This window comes from Silene latifolia, chromosome 1 (assembly GCF_048544455.1).
Source record: "Silene latifolia isolate original U9 population chromosome 1, ASM4854445v1, whole genome shotgun sequence".
In the NCBI taxonomy this organism is placed as follows: domain Eukaryota; kingdom Viridiplantae; phylum Streptophyta; class Magnoliopsida; order Caryophyllales; family Caryophyllaceae; genus Silene; species Silene latifolia.
In genome coordinates, this window is record NC_133526.1 from 174,852,230 (window position 1) to 174,869,341 (window position 17,112).

A 17,112-nucleotide genomic window follows, 5' to 3' on the forward strand; every position below is an offset into this window, starting at 1 on the left:
GCAGAAAACGGCTCACATTACAACTCAATCCGACACGGTTCCAAGACTGAATGCAGACAACACAGAGGACGAGACAAAGATCGACTCAACAAGACGGGGTGACCGTGTGTGGTCCCTCGGTGCTGAATCGATTTATGACGTGACGGTGTTTGACCGAACCTTTGACACGAGTCCAATCATGACGGCGCGACGCCATTGGACGGGTCTCGTGGTGAGACGACTCATAAGTAAAGACCCATAAGTACGTTTGCTTTGACTCGATAGACACGAGGCGAAATTGGAATGGTGGACTGAAGTTTTCGAAAATAGGAATTTTCAAAAAGATTCATTTGTCGCTTTAATGGGCGGCTTCCGAAGATAAATATCTCCGCAAGTCGATCAGTTGAAAAGGGTTGTCTTAAGTTTATTTGCAAAAGACGGTTTGAGTTTGAGTCGGTTCGGAAAACAGTGCGTCGTTTCCCAAAACGGTTTTGAAATTCAAAATTGTATGTTTTGAAAATCGAGTTTGAAATGTTTGAAGAGGTCTCGGGGACGGTGTATGGTCCTCGGGATCCCGAAAGTGTCTCGAGAAAAGGGTGTGTTCTTATCTCGCGTTTTGAAAGAAAGCCTTTGTCGGCGCGAAATGGGTTAAAATCCGTGTCTAGACGCGGCGATTATAACGGCGTAAAAAAGGTGATTTGAAATGGTTATACAAAACCGGGTTTGAAAATCGTCATTATGACGGCCTAGAAAGGCGTGTTGAAATGGTTATACAAAATCGGGTTTGAAAATCTTCATTACGACGGCCTAGAAAGGCGTGTTGAGATGGTTATACAAAACCGAGTTTGAAAATCGTCATTACGACGGCCTAGAAAGGCGTGTTGAAATGGTTATACAAAACCGGGTTTGAAAATCGTCATTACGACGGCCTATAAAGGCGTGCATCGGTCGACGAATGACCGAGGTTTGAAATGGCTATTATAACGGCGCGAAAAGGGTGTTTTTGAAAGTTTTAAAATGACACGGAAGGACTTATGATCGGATAACACATAAGCACTCAAAGTTCATTATATTATGCATTATGCTGACACGGGTTTTGGCTTAAAAGGGTGGGTTACACACCAAGCAATCAAACCCCGATTTGCGAGAGGGATACCAATCCAAACAAAATGTGTAAGGAGGGTGCCCTAGCCTCGTGCTCGAAAGTGATGAAAGCTCTTTGACGAAACTGAAATGTGTAATGTCAACGGTATGCTTGACTAAATCGGGATTCGAAATGTGGAGATGAGAAAACTCATGCCGACGAAACGAGCCAATTGGTCGAAAAAGGTTAGGTTGTGGGCCCGGACAAGGAAACCCGACCGTGACCGTAATATCAATTAATGCATTCCAACCAAGACCTTGTTCGAGTCTCACCATCTAGGGATCACAAAGACGTAAGTGTCCTAGTTCTCCCCAGCGGAGTCGCCAATCTGTGGACATGGCCCACCTGCAGGTCCGGTTTGATCTGCGGACATACAGCGGTCTTTTTGAAAGCCACGCTCGACGGCATAAAAATGCTTTCGACCGGATCGTTTTAGATCGGTCGGTTTTGTCTCGGTAGGGGTCTCGAAACGATTAGAGATGTTCGGAGTCGCTACCAAGCATTTGTGGGATGCCTGAAACCCGTTCGAATTCCACTTTATACCTCGGTCAAATCGAAGCATAAAGCAGCGTTTGACATAGGTACTAAAGATAAGGAAATCGTCCCTCTTTAGCATCCTATCTCTAGAATGACTCTCGTACGCTCTGGATAAGGTCGTCCACTATCCAAAGTTTCTGAGTAAGAGGTGAAGGTACGTATTGGCAAGCCCTTTAATCAGACACCCAATCCCGCCCGCGTTTAGCGGCCTCTACTGATCGATCTTGGTTGGTTGAATGCAAAAGTTGATAAAACAGTTTAAATGCATGAATGCGCATCCAATAATTTAAACCTATCATGTGAGAGCTTTCTAAGTCGGTTGATTTAATCCAAGTACCAAGTATAAGATGTCGAGTTGGATTAATGGTCGATTTGCATGCAAGACGGAAATTTAACATCCATTTACCGTATTAGGTTTAGGGTGCATAACATGATCCATTTGTCTTAGTAAGGCATTTTGCAAATATGGTTTGAACAGTCATCTGATCCGTCCTATATCCGGGTTAACCGGAGTCGGGATCGTCCTAGACTAATGCTGGAAGGGAACAGGCCCGGTACCAGACGGCTATATGAGGCGTGAGCCAGCCGACGGTGTAAGGGGCCTCCCTCTGGTTTTGAAAATGAGAAATGGAGAGCCTGTTTAGGCGCGGGTTAGCCCACGGTTTATGTGCCGTGTTCTGACCTTTTAGAAAACGTTATAAAACGAGTTGAAAATGGGTATTTGAACCCGGTTTGATTTGAAGGGGTCGTTTAGACCGCATTTGTTGATTTGAAGAACTAGACCCGAATAATCATCATTATTTGACAATATTCGGTGTCGGGTTCGATTTGACAAACTTGACATGAATAGTTTTGAAAAATGATTATGGACTAATTGTTTTAAGTCCATTTGAATGTAATTAGTCGATACTCGTCATCGTACCCGGGTTAAAATCCGGCATGGTATGTAGAACCAAGGATGATTTTGTGTTGGTGACTAACATGTTTGTTTGAAAATGTAAAGAAATGAAATAAAAGGCTTTAAAATACCTTCTAAATGTCATTAACCAAATATTATCACCGAAACACGGATTTAACCGTCATGGTATGAGGAACCAAGGGTGAAAAATGCTTTATGGTTAAAACATCTGAAATGAAACAAAAAGGTTTCGAAAATACTTGGAATGGTAAAAACCGATTACAAATATGAAAAATGGATTAAGGGAAATGACGAGAACAAACACGGTTGATTTCTGGTCTGAATACCCCATTTAGACGCGGGCTAGATGGCGACCTAAGGGGCTTCTGCCTCAGACCAAAAATCAGTTTTGGCTCGTTTATTCCATGTTTCGGTTCATGTTATGCATGTTTTAGCATGTTAGAGTCATGAAACAAATGAAAACATAATGAAAGAGGATTTTTACACCCTCATACTTACATGTTTGGTTATGGCGAGTGACCGACGTAAGTGTAATAACTCGTTTGATCGGAAAAAACTCGGTTTAAAACCGTTTTGGTAAGTAAAAGAGTGTTTTAAAAGTTTAGTGATGGTGTAGTGGTCGAAGTGGTCGGTCAAGTGGTTTAATGCACGATGACGGTACCAAACAATGTGTAAGGCTCGTGTTTACGATCGGTAGGTCGTAAATACGCGTCGGATTGTGACTTTAGAAGTCGAGTCGAGAATTTTAAGGGAGAAAAGAGGGGGCGGACACTCGCGTAAGTCTCAAATGGGTGGCATTTGAGGGGTATTTATAGGAGAATGAGTGGTTGTGTGAGTTTTGAGCGACGTGGCCACTTGGGCTGCTCAAAGAGGCGCGAGCCACGTCGCGGTTCTTCGAGTTATGTCGTCACTTTCACAACAAACGCAATCATGATTTGTTCTATCCTAGGTTTTGTAGTCACATGTTTGGTACTTGACCAACATGAATCCGGGAAAACTTAAGGTAGAAGGTTTGAAATGTTTTGTTTTTAGTGGTTTGACTCGGTTTGACTCGTTGTTGGAGTTGGGATTTGAATTTTTGAGTCGGTTTTTGGTCTGGTGTCGGTTTTGACTCTAGTTAGTGTCATTGCGACCCCTTCGTCGTGCATTAAACACTCCAGGTATTTTTGAAATGTTTTGAGATGTTTTTTTTTCGAAATTGTTTTAAGTTTTCCGACGTAAAGTTGTACACAAACTGTTGATCAAACGCCGCGATTCCAAAGCATGTTGTAGTCCGATAATCATCGGGTGTTTGTTGGAGTCTCAGCAGATACTGGGTATCTAGAAAGTGTCACGAACAGGACTTGGAATTAAAAGATCTAAAGGAACAGATTCTCAAAATTGCGGAAGAGAATCATACTCTGAAGGCCAAGAAGTTGAAATCTAAGGTTATAGCTGAGAAAGCAACAACGTTAGATTCTACGATGGCTGAAAAGAAGGAATTAGAGTCCAAAGTTATAGCTAATGAAGCTATAACTTCAGACCTAAAGTTTAACATCAAGCACATTCAAGCCAAAGTTATAGCTAATGAAGCTATAACTTTAGAACTTAGAAAAGCCAAAGAACTTTTGGAAACTAAGGTCACATCTGATGAAGCAGTGATGTTAGACCAAAAGAAAGAGATGGATTCTCTTTCAAAGCAATTAAAGGAATCTAAGACCGATTTGATCAATGTTAATAAACAACACACCGATGTTGTGTACATTCTTAACAAACGATTCCAAGACTTTCGTGATAACTTTAAAAAGGACAATGATGTAGATCACACGAAATGTCAAGAGGAAATTAAAAACCTAAAAGACTTACTTCTACACGCTAGAAAGGTCCATGATAAGTGGGAAGGTAGCACAAAAGTCCTAAACTTCCTAACCGAACAATCTGACAATAATATGAAGATGGGGTTAGGACATGAGTGCTACAGCCATAAAGATCACTCTAAATGCAAATCAACACCTTCGGATTTTGATTTCAGAAAAAGGAAGTCTGTTGATCTTCCTGAATACCTGATTTGCAATTACTGTGGTCATACGGGTCACATCCAAATCAATTGTGTCAAAAAGGCTCATGATATACGAAAAAATGCCGACCATGCTAAAACCGTTGACACGGTTGACGAGAATGATGAAACCCCCATTAAGGAACCTAACGAAGTAAGGAACAATAAATTTCGTTGGTTCTATGACATGGCCTTCGACTATAGCAAGAAACCTAGCACCTCACAAAACCCTTGTCGATCTCAACCTAGTAAACCTATTTACAAGGGAAATAGTCATGAAAGACCTAGAGAAGTTCCTAGATCAAGAGAAAACCCTAACCCAAGAACTCCTCCCAAGCATAATAAACCAAGGGTTAGAAAAACGGTTATTAGACAAGTGTGGATTCGAAAGGATTTAGTATATAGAGTAACTAATCATAAGGGACCCAACTTAGCTTGGGTACCTAAAAATTGAATCTAATCCTTTCTGCAGGAAGTAGTGAAAGAAAACAATCAATGGTATCTTGATAGTGGATGTTCAAGACACATGACCGGAGATAAGAACCTGTTTCTTTCACTCAAGTCCTTCAACGGAGGAAAAGTGACGTTCGGGGACAACAAAAAGGGAAAAGTAATTGGCGTTGGCAAAATCGAAATCTCTAAATCTCACGGGATCAGTGACGTTTATCTTGTGGATGGTCTAAAATATAACTTGCTAAGCATATCTCAACTATGCGACAAAGGTAACAAAATAGTTTTTCATACTGATAGTTGTCGCATTATTATTGAAGGAACTAGCAACATTATTCTTGAAGGCCACATGAAAAGAAACGTTTATATGGTAGATTTAAATGCTGTGCCTACTAACTCTTTTTCATGCATGAAAGTTACTCTTGATGATCCTTGTCTATGGCATAAGCGATTTGGTCACATTAGCTCACTAACCTTGAACAAACTCAAGAAATGGGACTTGGTTGAAGGGTTATCTAAGATCAAGTTCGACCAAGAAAGGATGTGTGACACGTGTGCTAGGTGCAAACAAGTGAGATCATCGTTCAAACCAAAAAGAGTAGTAAGCACAAATCAAGCCTTGGAATTAGTACACATGGATTTATGTGGACCAATGAAGGTAAGAAGTAGAGAAGGTTCCAGGTATGTATTTGTTCTTGTAGACGATTATTCAAGGTATGTATGGCCTATCTTCCTTCATTCAAAAGACGAAACGTTTGATGAATTTGATTGTCTTATGAAACGTGTTCAAAACAAATATAAGACTAATCTTATATCTATTCGTACGGATCATGGCACCGAGTTTGACAATCAAGCTTTCATAGAATATTGTAGAGTTAATGGTGTAGGGCATAACTTTTCTGCACCAAGAACTCCTCAACAAAACGGTGTCGTTGAACGTATGAATAGGACTTTGGAAGATATGGCTCGTACAATGCTTTTGTGTAGTGGTTTACCTCGTAACTTTTGGGCTGAAGCCATTAGTACTTCTTGCTATATCCATAATCGTGCTATGATTCGACCTATTCTTAAGAAAACCCCCTACGAACTCCTTAGAGGTCGAAAACCTAATATCTCTCATCTTCGTTGTTTTGGGAGTAAATGTTTTGTTCATAATAACGGTAAAAACCGATTAAGTAAGTTCGACCCTAGGAGTGATGAGGCGATTTTCATAGGATATTCCGATCATAGCAAGGTTAACAAAGTTTTCAATAAAAGAACTCTTTGTATTGAAGAAAGTGTCCATGTCATCTTTGATGAGGATAATGTGTTTGATAAGCCTGTACAGGATGAGGAAGAAGACTTGGATGAACCCGACTTCCGTCTCTCAAGAGACGATACCCTGGAACTAGAATTAGAGGACAATGAGATTGAGGGAACGAATGATGAACTTGATCGTTCCTCAAAAGATAAAAAGGAGAAAACCAATGTTATAGTTGATGATACTATAACATTGACACAAAATAAGGATTCCCAAACCAATGTTATAGATGATGTTACTATAACATTGAATCCAAATCAAGGTGTAGAGTCCGAGGTTATAATTGGCTCTAATACAATACCCAGATTGGATCCAGGGGGAACTTCCTCCAATTCGGATCCAAATGTAGTTGGGACAAGCTCAAACAACGATGAAGAACCAAGTACTTCAACAAAGTGGAAATACAAGAGCTCACACCCTATGAAAAATATTCTAGGGAATATTAAGAAGGGTGTTCAAACAAGACGATCCTTGAATAACTTCTGCTCCTTCTACTCTTTTCTATCCATGATCGAACCAAAAAATATCAATGAAGCCCTTGCTGAATCTGATTGGATTATAGCTATGCAAGAAGAGCAACAACAGTTAGAAAGAAACAAGGTTTGGCATTTAGTTCCTAGACCAAAAGATCGTTCAGTCATTGGAACAAGGTGGGTCTTTAGGAACAAACTAGATGATGCCGGAGTCATTGTCAGAAACAAAGCAAGATTGGTGGTCCAAGGTTATAATCAACAAGAAGGAATAGATTATGACGAGACCTTCGCACCTGTCGCTCGTCTTGAAGCTATTAGACTTCTAATAGCCTTCGCTGCACATAAAGGAATGAAGCTCTTCCAGATGGGCGTCAAGACAACATTTCTGAATGGGGTATTTACGGGAAGAAGTCTTCGTTGAACAACCTCCCGGATTTAAAAATAGCAAATTTGAAGATCACGTCTTCAAGTTGGATAAGGCCCTATATGGATTGAAACAAGCACCTAGGGCTTTGTACTACAGATTATCCAAGTTTCTACTTGACAGTGGATTCAGTAGAGGATCTGTTGATAAAACTCTATTTCTAAAATCCGAGGAATCTGACCTTTTAGTTGTTCAAATATACGTCGATGACATTATCTTTGGATCTACCAACCGAAGCTTGTGCAAATACTTTTCTGAGTTAATGACCTCCGAGTTCGAGATGAGTATGATGGGAGAATTAAAATTTTTCTTAGGTCTGCAAATATAACAAACTGAAGAAGGCATTAAAATCCATCAACAGAAATATATTAAGGAATTAATTCGGAAATTCGGGATGGAAAACTCTCATGCTATGCCTACTCCAATGGTCGAGAACAAGAAATTGACATTGGATGAAGACGGTAAATCATTTGATGAAACTACTTACCGTGGGATGATTGGGTCACTGTTATATTTGACCGCAAGTAGACCCGATATTATGTTTAGCGTATGCGTTTGTGCGAGATATCAATCATCTCCGAAAGAATCGCATATGACGGCCGTAAAACGAATTTTACGATATTTAATTGGAACGGCCAATCTATATTTGTGGTATCCGTTTGAGTGTAATTTTGATCTAGTCAGTTATTCTGATGCCGACTACGGAGGATGTTCTCTAGACAGAAAAATTACGTCGGGTGTCGCCACATTTGTCGGACCGTGTATTATTACGTGGGGTTCGAAGAAGCAAATGCCCTCTCAACTGCTGAAGTCGAATACATCGCTGCAGGACTGGTATGTACTCAATTATTATGGCTTAAGCAACAATTATGTGATTATGGTATTGATGTAGGATGTATTCCTATTTTATGTGATAATACTAGTGCAATTATTATTTCTAAAAATCCCGCACAACATTCACGTACCAAACACATTGAAATACGACATCATTTTATTCGAGACCATGTTGAGAAGGGGAATATAAAACTTGAATTTTGTAGTACTGAAAAACAATGGGCAGACATTTTGACAAAATCATTAGCTAGAGAACGATTTGAGACTTTACGGTTGGAAATTGGTTTAATCAGTGGTACCTAAGTTTCTATACACGTTCAATTTTCCTATGACTGACTAGTTAAGTTAAATATAGTATGACTGTGTCCGTATATTGCGTTGCATGAATAATTTCGTTTATAGGAATATATATTTGTTATAAATTTCTATTTGTTATTTAGAATTTTATTATCTAGACAAACTTAATTCCTTATAAAATAAATATGACACACCATATCTTTTATCTTTCCAAATCACATACAAATTTTCTTAAAATCACCTTCCATGTTACACGGCTAGCTTTCCTTATACAATTCTACTTCCTAAATTTTATCCCTTACTATATAAATTCTATCACCTAAATCTCCTATACCTACCATAACTCCTATCACTATTTACCACTTACGAATATTAATCACACCCTTATTATCCTAGACTAGGATGCCACTTGCCATATTTCATCTAATCCTAGTCCTATAATTACCCCTCCCTTTGCCGTGTAAACCATACCCACAACCCACTTGCCTTACTTTTTCTCTTCTCAAAATATTTACCATCATCACCATCATCCTCTTTACACAACCATCACCATCACTTCCTTTATTCAACTATCACCCTCATAATGAATCCTAACCATGCAAAAACACAATCCTCAACCCGCCATCAACAAAGCCGCCACTTTCACAAACCATCATCACCACTACCATCTAATGATCATAATTCCACTAATTTTCCTTCACCTCAACCAAACCCAACTACGCCTCTGTTTCGTGGTCGGGACGAGTCGATGTCCGAAGGTAAAAGACGCCGTCTTTTTAAAGGGAAAAATAAAGTCGTTGTTGATGAAGGTGAAGATATGGAGGAACCCGAGGTTATTGTTCGGAACGGTGTTGCTCGTACCTTGCTTCGGGATGTTTCGAAAGCCGCAACAAAGGAAGGGTTAAATCGTGTTCGGCTAACTCATGACGAAAGCATCCTTGTTAATCGTGTTTTGAGGTATTCTATTCATGAAGGAAGGTACTATCCGAAATCTTGGTTGATTAATGTTCCCGCTCTTAAATTCTTTGTTGATTTTCTTGATTTTCAAGGGTGGAGTCACATTAGTCAGTTTTCGGGTCCTATTTATCCAATTGAAGTGGTTTAATTCTTTTCTAGTGTGTCAATTAAGAAGGGAGTCTTGCATGCGGTGGTTAATGGGGTTGATGTGACGGTCTCTGTTTCGGATTTTTGCTCTGCCTTTTCGGTTCCCGATGACGGAATTGAAGTTAATCCGAGTCTTGAATGGTCTAATGTGGTGAGTGAAAAGGAGATGTTAGTTAAAAGGTATTTTGAGGAGGTTGGGACGGACGGAGGTAATATTGTGGTTCGTCCTCTCTCGGCAAAAGTTAAGTTCCTCTTGAACTTTCTTTGGAACACGGTTGTGCCGAGAAGAGGAGGTCGTGATAAAGTTTCGAGTTATGAGGCTATTGTAATCTATTCATGGTTGGAGGGACAAAAAGTGAATTTAGCAAGTCTTGTGTTGCATCGTATCATTCAAACGAGTCTCACGGTTACCAAGGAAAAATTGAGTACAACAATCGACTTACCAAATGGGATGTGGGTGTCTCGGTTGTTGGAGATAAAGCAAGTGGTGTGACGGGATAGTTACGGTGTAAGTGCACGGGATTGCATGTGTGATCGGTTGATCAAACTTATGGGTCTTGTTGTTGATGGACCCGAGTTACTTCTTGTTAAAGATGTTGAGAAAACCCCGGGTGATTCGGGTTTGGGCGCTATGGAGGCGAAATTGGAAGGGTTTATGAGTGGTTTAATGGAGATGTTTGAGGAGCATTCAACAAACTTGGCTACGGTATTGTCACGGGTTGGACCATCTTGGTCTTTAGAGTCGGGTTTGGATGCTTCTCGGGTATATTCTTGGATGGAAGCGGTGGATAAGAGGTTAGAGGGTTTTGAACGGAAATTGAAGGCAATCCGTGGGGAAGTGTTCCCACATGGTGCCCGTCTTACTTTCCTCACGAGTCAAGGTGGAGCGTTGGTCATGCACGGAAAGGCTATGGCAAGTGATCAATCGCTTACATTGGACGCCACGAAAGCTTTGTCCCTGAAAGTGCTCAACTTTGAAAGGAGTATTTAGACTCTTTCTCAACTTGTGCGGAGTTCTTTCGATCGTCTCGATGCTTTAGAGCATCGTACTCGACCCAACTACGTGAACCCTTTTCGAACCCGCAACATTTGATCTACCCTTGCCTCACCATATCTAGCCCTGTCTATTTTTAGCTTTCCTTTTTTATTTTCTTATGGTGTATTTCACAAACTTATCATTCGGCCCAATTTTGGCATGCACTTGTGGATTATGGCCAAAGTGTTTCTTTAAACATGTGTTCTATTCGCCCCATCGGCTTTAAGCATGTTTTCTTAAGTTTGTTTAATAATTAAACTTCTCGATGCTTTTAGTTATGTATGATAATATTAATTTCTATAACGTTTTATCTCTTGTCTCGTCTTATATTATTCTAGTAATTTTTGTTTTGTTCTTAGCTTTTCAATGATGTCAAGAGGGGGAAAGAACATCTATAGTAAGCATCTACCTAAGCTTGCTCCCTGTTAAGACCGATTGTCTCTTAAAGTCCTTAAAGTTTCGGTTTTTGATAAATCGTTTTGATCTTGCGTTGATCTTTATTATTAAGATGACGGTATTATGTTGAGAGGGAACTTACATTCTTAGTCACAATTTTAGGAGGCTTGCCATCATCAAAAAGGGGGAATTTGTTGAACCATATAGCTTATATGTTTATGTTTTGATGATGTCAAGGTGTTTTATATTTTATATACTTGTTGCGTGTAATCGTTTGTTTAAGTGTTTTAGAATCAACTTATTACAAGCAAGTAACTAAGAAGATTGTGATGATAGCATGAAGTGTTTAAGCCCCCGCTCAAGTTCCTATTCAAACGGTGTAAAGATTCATTCAAGAGTTATATGAAGACGAAGTCCGTCTAAAGGTTAATCAAGCTTGGATGATGACGTAGCCTATACTCGAAGATCTCCGTGAAGATTAGAATAGGATAGGTGATTGTCTCGTAATGATAATCAAGAATGAGTTTCTTGAATTGGTAAAGTTCTAGCTTTGGTGCTATAACATTACTAGTAAAAGAGCTCAATGTTATATCTCTCCTATTATAACATTGAGATGCTGAGTTTATTATACACGACTTATAATGTTTCAAAAATTGTTTTGAAAATTGTTTAACATTTATTTTAAATGTTTTGATAAAAGTATTTATTTAATTAAGCCCGGTTTAGTGCGGAGTTTGACTTTATGTTAAACGTTGATCAGTGGTTTTGATGGGTCAACTTATGAGTTGGACTATGCTACTGATTAGGGTTTTAACAAAGCCTCTCCTAAAACCTAAATTCTAAACCCATATATTGAGCTAGGGTTTGCACGAGTCAGGAGGCTTATGAGCCGTGACATCTCGTGTTACCTTGGGTATATTTGATAAAGATTTTATTCTATAATAATATCTTTACATGTCTTATATATCTTACTTAATATATTTGTTTATGATAAAAGATATTCTTGTTTTAGGAAATCTTATCATATCTTAGAATTTATAGTAAAGATAATAATTGAATAGATTATATTCTATCTTTTGGAATATTCTTTATTATCTTTTAAGGCTTTTAGGAAAGAGATAATAGAAGATATGATTTGTTAACATATCTCCTCTATTCGGCCAATTAGGGTTTCTATAAACCGAATTGTCTTGCTCCTTCTTTACTATAAATACTTTGCTATTTACAACATTTAAAGTAGAGACCTTAAGCATAAAAATTGATTTTAATTGCAAACCGTGTGTTTTCAAGCAGAAAAACCGATTTGTTATTTTGAAAGGTCGTGTGTTTTAAATTCGTATACTCGTTCTTATTTTTATCGTTATAAGATAATAGTGCTTAGTTAATCTCTTAACTTGTTCATTAACGTGAACCTTTGTTAGAGTCATTAGTGCTTTCTTATTAGCGTAAGTTAGTCACTCGAGTATTTAACGGTACTCATTGAGTTACAGCTAGAGTTAGTTGTACGAGTTGGGTAAGTAAATTTGTAATCCGTAGAAAGGCACTAAATTTATTAATCGAGAATAGTGGACGTAGGTTTCGACTTGTGAAACTGAACCACTTCAAAAACCGTGTGTCTCTTCGTTCTTTCGTTTGTTTGTTTATTTCGTTTACATTCATTAGTTGATTAGTTAAAGTTTAATCAATAAACTTTAAATAATCAATTACATTCATACAATCGAAAAAGCTTTCAAAAGTTTTATATCCTCAATTCACCCCCCCCTCCTCTTGAGTATTTAAGATTGATAGACTCTTCAAAAATTAACCTATAAATATTTAGTAACCTTAAATGTACCTTTTCTCTATTAATCATTTACTTGAAAATGACCTGACCAACAAGCCCAAAACAAACCCGAAACTCGAAGTGACCTCACTTGACGAGAACTAACCCAAAAATGTGACACACCCGAACTAGCCAGACCTGATCAGATTTGACTTGCCTGTTGCTATGTATATATCTAATTACCCGTATAATATCTTAATTTATGTAAACTTGAATATGAAGTTGTTTTGCTTCTCACAAAACGCATGAAGTATAATTCTTATGCAATATTTTTGCTGACCAGTGTATGCAATGTGGGAAATATCGGTATACTTCATCAAGAAAAAGGATTATAACGAAATTATAATTATGAAATTGTTAGTCATAAACGAAATTGCATAAACAAAAAGAGTAGAGATTAGAATCAACCTTTGGTCCTAGAAATTAGGCCTAAGAACAAATATCGAGATCGATATTCTCCTAATCGTTGCACCCAAAATGCTTTGAGAAATGCCTAATTTTTGCTAGAAAGTGAACCCTAATTTCTAATGATTTTAGGGTTTTTGAGTGATGAGAGTTTTAGGTCAAAACAAGTGAGTAAAAATGATCCCCTTTCACTCCTCTTAACCATGTAAAAGGAGGAGAATAAGGGAAGATTTTTTCCTTCCTTTTTTTCGTGGAACAACCGAAAAAAATAAGGAGAATATCTTCTTATTTTCAGTTGTTCTAATATTGTATAAAATGTGTATATATTTCAATTGTCATTAATCTCGTCACGTATTTAATAAGTTCACACACAACAGCTTGTGGTCGATTTATTAATACCGGTCTGTAATTATTTATTATGACAATTTCGCATAATATATACATTAACTATAAATATAACATATTTATAGTTTGCTAATTAAATATAACCGTTTACGTTTAATTACGAATTAACATCTTAATTTGTTTAAGCTAACATTATATCCATTAATTAAATATAACAGTTTATATTCAATTTACGAATTAACGATTAATTCGTCTCAGCTGATATTATTTAATTGTATTAAATAATCGACTCATCATCACATTGACTAACCTTTTAGTCAAATACATGGACTAACCTTTTAGTCATATAAGGCATCAATGTGATTATATTTTGATATAATCACATCTCTCAAACACATCCTTTAGGTGTGACTTCTAGGGACCAGTTGATCACCGCCATCAGTATGATAATAACGTCAAACTTCTAGCAAGCCAACCGTTATTAGTAAACGTTAATCAACTGATAAAATATTAAGTATACCCTGTGAACCTATAAGAGATTTATATATGTTATCACACTAACTGTGGAGGACACTAGCTCCAACAATCTCCCACTTGTCCTCACAAGTGTATGTGCGATAACCGATTCTCATATCCTAAAATTTCTTCCACTCAATGTAAAACAATTTGCAAAATCCGTATTCACAAAGGTCGTATTTTACAAGTAATCAATATCAAGAGTGGTTTTCCCGACTAGAGAGTAACTTAACTGATAAACAAATCATCATTCGAGCATGGCCATGCATTTCAGTTACAACTCCTCGAGTGGCCCTGAGAAATGACTAAACCTGATAAAGGTTGGATATTTTCTTCAACTCGAATCCTGCAGATATAAGCACAGTATGAAATGACCCAGTAAAAATCTGCTTAGCCTCCTGTTACGGTCGACCATGAGAAAGAAACCAAAGTCACCCAAAAACTGCCTTAATCTCAAGAGACAGTCGATAGTCAAAATAATCGACTCTAGGAACACAATAGACGTCCAATCCACGACCTGGCACAGAATGTTTTTAAACATTTAGGACTCCATTACGTTGTCACAATGTCCTACGAGGTATCGTTATAACTCGCATCTGTGATCGATCAGCCAACCGTTTGACTTATGGCTCGTTGAACCCACCATCAATCAACTTCACAAAATAATAGCCAGAGTTATCAGCTCATGTAGGCGATTACAGACCAAAACAAATATAATGTAATTCAGTTCACTTTGTGGCGTTCAATGTTGTCGTACAATCCCCATGAAAAACAAAATACGAAATAAAACGATGAAGTTATAAATAGCATATGAAAAAGATAATGTATCGAATCCATTAGCAACTAGTACAACTCAGGAACACGTTTAATTCCCATAGAAATAACGTGCCTTTCATGCTTATCATATTTCAATGGTTTAGTGAGAGGATCCGCGATGTTATCATCCGAAGCTATCTTGTCAATCACTATCTCCTCTTGCTCCACGTAATCACGGATCAGGTGAGCCTTCCGATGTACATGTCTAGACTTGTTACTAGACTTAGGCTCCTTGGCCTGGAAGATGGCACCTCTATTGTCACAATAGATGGTGATTGGGTCATTCGAACTAGGAACTATGGATAGTCCTTGTAAGAATTGACGCATCCATAAAGCTTCCTTTGCTGCTTCTGACGCGTCATAGTACTCGGATTCAGTAGTAGAATCTGCTACAACATCCTGTTTGGAACTCTTCCAGTTGACCGCAGCACCATTAAGAGTAAAGACGAATCCAGACTGAGATTTCGAATCATCTCGATCTGTTTGGAGGCTAGCATCTGCGTAACCGATTGCACATAGCTTAGTATCTCCTCCATAAGTCAATACCCAATCCTTAGTTCTCCGTAGGTACTTAAGGATGTTTTTAACAACTATCCAGTGTGTTTCACCTGGATTGCCTTGGTACCGACTTGTCATACTTAATGCATATGCCACGTCTGGATGTGTGCATATCATGGCATACATGATTGATCCTATGGCTGATGCATAAGGAACACGACTCATGCGTTCAACCCCTTCAGGTGTCTTGGGTGACTGAGACTTGCTCAAATTCATCCCAGACGTCATTGGAAGGTTCCCCTTCTTGGAGTTGGTCATGCTGAACCTTTCAAGAATCTTATCTAAATAAGACTCTTGACTCAGTGATAACATCCGTCGTGATCTATCTCGATAGATACGGATTCCCAATATGCGTTGTGCCTCACCCAGATCTTTCATCTGTAAATGGTTCTTCAACCATCCTTTTACCGAAGATAAGAGAGGAATGTCATTCCCAATCAAGAGTATGTCATCGACATACAGTATCAAGAAAACAATCTTGCTCCCACTCGACTTGGCATATAAGCATGGTTCCTCGACCGATCGAGTGAAACCTTACTCTTTTATCACCTGGTCGAAACGATGATTCCAACTCCGAGAAGCTTGCTTAAGTCCATAAATGGAACGTTTAAGCTTGCACACTTTCTTAGGATTTTCAGGATCTATGAAACCTTCGGGTTGTACCATGTACAACTTGTAACACCCCCATACTCCAAGTGCCTTACCAGGACCACTCAGGTATGAAGATATTACCATCTCGGTTACCCGAGGCAATGATAATCAAATAAACAATGAAGAAACAACGTTTAAATATAAATACTTAGTGAAGAGTTACAATTCTCAAAACCAAACCAAAAGTGTAATACATGTTCTCAAACTAACTGTTTACTGTTCTAACTGAAATGTAAAGAAACTACTAAGCTACAGCGGAAGACTCCTATCATCATGTCGTGGCAATCCCAGCTATCCCAGTACTCATCTCATACCTGCTCAATATCTGCTCACCATCCCCGAATGGATCACCGCAGGTTTACAAAACAACAACCGGGGTCAGTACTAATCACACAACTCAATATATATATGAACAATAAGATAAACAGATGACTTAACGTCACACGCACAACCACACTAATTCCAATCATCTCCATCACTGACTGTCCACTGGACCAGCCCTGCCAGTGGGGGACCGCAGCCGTACCCACCAAATCCCCGCTCCACATAGTGAGCGATAACCCTGTCCCTTAATGTGCACATCCCTTATGTGGCGGGTTCCACAGAAGGCGAAACTAGGGCGTGAAGCCACTCCCGCAAGTGACCCCACTCAGCCGAGGACACGCCTCGAGAACCATAGACAACAATCACAATCACAATCACAATCACAATCGTCACAATAAAATTACTATATCAAACAATCAATCTCAACACATCAACAATCATCCCATTATGGGACTAATACTGAGTAGGAAATCCTACCTGGAAAGCACACAATCAGACGGTCTCTACTGCTGTATCAAAAAGCTTCCTCTATGAAACCTCCTCCTATCATACAACATACAAATGCTACCAAATCACATACTACTCAAAAACCCGCAAATTCCTATATTAGGGTTTAACCAAATCAAAATAAAGACAACAAAAAGGGTACATAAATCTTACCCTCGACGCAAGGATCTCAACGGTATAACCGACGATGAGAACCGACCTTCCAAACTCCGGGAATTGCTAACAATGCGATTAGAATTA